Below are 4185 nucleotides of genomic sequence, written 5' to 3'. Positions count from 1 at the left end.
AGGGATCAGACTTGTGTAACAACAGTGACTTTTATCCATTGCACTAACAGTGCAGAATCCTTAACCCACTCATCACAATAGAACTCCACAAGGAAAATTTAAAAGATTAAAAACATTATGTATGTGATTTTAAATGAATATTCTAGAAATACTATACTATCTTTAAAAAAAAAAAAAGGTGGGGAAGGTGATATTTTAAGGCCTCTGCTTACACAACCTCTCCTCTGAGTCAATAAGTCCTATGAATAAATCTTTCCTCTATGAAGCCTTTACTGACCAATCCAGAGGGAATTTTTTCTTCCCACTTAGAATTTTATATTCAGATTGGTAATGAGGATAAGTGGTATAAACTCATATGAATTAAAATCAAAACATGGCCCTTAAAATTTGCTTATAAGTGGGCATTTGCCTTACTCTTTAGCTCTCAAAGGATGCATTTAATTATTCTAATTGAGTATGCTTGTATTGCGTAGGAGATTAGGTCTCTGAGGTGATGCTCTGTTGTCAATGCCAAGTAAATCTCTTTAGAATTAATTATTTAAAATATTTGAACGATTCTCTACCAATGGCAAATATTATCATTAACTTGTTGGTAGAAACATTCTCCTTAACAGTCAAGAAGATAGTTTTATTACTACATCTACTTTAAAAACCATCATCAGGTAATCAACTAGCCTTTACACATACCAGCTCTTATATGGGAAATCCAGGTGAGAAAGCATTTAATGTTTTTGGTGGAAATATTAACTTCCAGGAACATTTATTTAAGTTCTTTAAGGTTTTTTCCTTACAATTCTTATTTTCAAATTTTTTACATTCCTTAAAAATCCTTCCTCAACTCTAAGGACCATTGGATAAGATCTGAACAAATGACTATAATTCATTTGCATTGCTTCTAAATTTAAGGGAAACCAAAATTTACCCAAAAATAAATAAGTAAAAGCATACTTTTAGAGTAATAACTGAAAAAGTTTTTGCAACTTTTTAAATAATGTGGTTGGCTAGGTAACTTACACATTAACAGATGAAATGGAATATTAGCCTCTACAATGAAATGGTATTTAAAATGTTTGTATCAGACTCTCCCTATTAAGAAATTATATGAGGAAAGTATTTATTTTTAAATCATGCTTTTAAACCCCTGACATAAGTTTAGTGAGTTTTTTAGTTTATCTTTTGATTTTTAGAGAAATAAGATATCAAAGTAAAAATCATTTCTGTCTGATTAACTATCAACTAGGAAAACTGCTCTGTGACTTCATGTTGGCAAGTGTAAAGCATTTAATGAAAAACTGTATTCAAATTATATAGATATGAACTCTTCTTCTTTGGCTTTTTAGGGCCACACCTGGGGCATATGGAATTTCCCAGGCCAGGGGTCAAATCAGAGCTGCACCTGCTGGCATACACCACAACCACAGCAATGCCAGATCTGAGCCACATCTGCATCCTGCACCACAGCTCACAACAATGCTGGATCCTTAACCTATTGAGCTTGGCTAAGTATCAAACCCACATCCTCATGGTTACTAGCTGTGTTTGTAACCTGCTGATCCACAATGGGAACTCCCTGAAATGTTCAATTTTTAGATGTCAGTTTAACAAATGTAAGGCATTTAGTGAAAAAACAATTCAGACTATATAGATTTCAAGTGTCCATTTCCAAAACTGTTTCTAAAGGCATCAGCCACACATAGTCTGAGTTTAAAAGTTGCTAAACAGTTTCAGGAAGCAAAAAAGAAAGAGATCTTCTCCCCAAAATATTTTTTCTTTCTTCCAGAAATACAGACCTTAGTTATGGTTAATGAAGATCCAGAAAATTGTCAATGTGGAAATGTCCAGGACAGTCAACTAATCTTCCGAGAAAGTACCTAGCACAGAGCAGACATTTAATAAGTAACAAATCAATAAATGAATTATTCTTGAATTCATATAAATAAATGAAGGTAGATTGAAATATAGCATTCCCCAATAGATTACAACTCTCAGGCTATAAGGAAAAATCTAAAGGATAGATAATTGTGGTTTAAAAATATATTAAAAGCTATTCAATATTCTGTGATAAACCATAGTGGAAAATAATATAAAAAGGATGTGTATATATATATGTGTGTGTGTGTGTGTGTGTGTGTAATTTAATCACTGTTCAGTACAGCAGAAATTAACACAGCAGAAATTAACACAACATTGTAAATCAACTATACTTCAAATTTTAAAAATCCATGAAGATAGAAAAAATATACGGAAAGTTTAATAAATGTGATAATTATGGAATCTCAGAACATTATGAAACCCTTGACATTAAAGTGTGAAACTTGACATTGAAGAATTAGTGCATTATATAGAGGCAAGAGGCCTCAAAAATGCATTACCATAACACATGAATATATTCCTGAATGGTTTTAGATGTGTACAAGATTGTTAGCAAATTCTTAATATTTATAACTGGGAATTCTATTATCACAGGAATGGAGCAGACATTTCCTCAACATATTCAGTTATTTAGCCACTAAAGTGTAGAAAACATCAGTTGGATCCCCAATAATTATTATGGGTTTATCAAGTGTTAAAATATAGCAGACCTGGGAGTTCCCATCGTGGCACAGTAGTAATGAACCCACTAGTATCCATGAGGACACAGTCTTAGATACAGGTTTAATCCCTTGCCTTGCTCAGTGGATTAAAGATGAGGCATTGAGGAGATCTGTGGTAGAGGTCACAGATGTGTTTTGGATCCCATGTTGCTACGGCTGTGGTACGGAACTAAGAACATGTCATTTTGTTTAATTAAAAATGTGCTGATTATAAAAATAATACTTATTTGTAGACAAATTGAAATACAAGAAAATGACGAAGAAGAAAAAAATGACCTATAATTTTCATTGCACAGAGAAAATTAATGTTAAAATTTTGATGTGTTTTTGTGCTAACTTACCTTTTCATACATATGTTAAGTCTTTATTTGGAAAATTAGGATAATTCTATATATAAAACTTTACATCTTCCACATATTTTTATTACGTATATTTTAATAATACATTGAATATCTAAATAGACATAATTTTTAGGTTATAATGTTTGTTGAGATTTCATTTTTAAATATTGTTTTATCAAAGTATAGTTGATTTACAGTATTGTGTTAGTTTCAGGTAGATAGCACAGTGATTCGGTTATATGTATATTCTTTTTCAGAATCTTTTCCTTTATAGATTATTATAAAATGTTGAGTATTATTCCTTGTGCTATACAATAACTTCTTGTTAAATATTTTATTTTATTTTTGTCTTTCTAGGGCCACACCCACGGCATATAAAGGTTTCCAGGCTAGGCGTCCAATCGGAGCTGTAGCCTCCAGCTTGCACCAAAGCCACAATGATGTGGAATAGGAGCCGTGTCTGTGACCTACACCACAGTTCAGGGTAACACTGGATCCTTAACCCACTGAGCAAAGCCAGGGAACAAACCCACATCCTCATGGATGCTAGTTGGTTTTGTTAACTGCTAAGCCATGACGGGAACTCCTAAATATTTTATATATAGCAGTACGTATATGTTAATCCCAGCCTGCTAATTTATCCCTTGCATTCTTCCCCTTTGAAATCTATAAGTTTGTTTTCTATATCTGTAAGACTCTTTCTGAAACAAACATTTTAAATGATTAAACAATATACCATCATATGGATCATTCACATTGACTTAATCATGCTGACAAAATGTTTACATTTGAATTTTTTATTATTACAAATGATGCTACAATGGGCATCATTATATGTAAATTTTTGACTGAGGCTCTAAATATTTCTGCTACATTCATAGTAACTGGTTAGAGATCTGAATATTTTTAAGAGTTTCCTTAATCTATTACCAAGTTATTTTCCAATGATTGCACCAGCTAATACTTTGCCTAGGAATGAAATTATGTTCCCATTTTACTGTATTTCAAACATTATATGGCATCATCTTTTAAATGGTATTTTGATAGGCAAAATAAATATGCCCTCCTCACCACTTCAAACTATGTTTCTCTGATTATAAGTGAAGTCAAACATTTTTAATTAGTTAAAAAATTATATTTCTTTAGAGATCTCTGTTCCTGTCCTTTGTGTATTTTCTAGTGATATTACAACTGATTATAGAAACACTTTATGGAAGAAAACTATAGAAATTAGGTCATATTAATTGTGA

Source organism: Phacochoerus africanus, chromosome 1 (genome assembly GCF_016906955.1).
Source record: "Phacochoerus africanus isolate WHEZ1 chromosome 1, ROS_Pafr_v1, whole genome shotgun sequence".
NCBI lineage: Eukaryota > Metazoa > Chordata > Mammalia > Artiodactyla > Suidae > Phacochoerus > Phacochoerus africanus.
Note: the sequence above shows the minus strand (reverse complement) of the source record.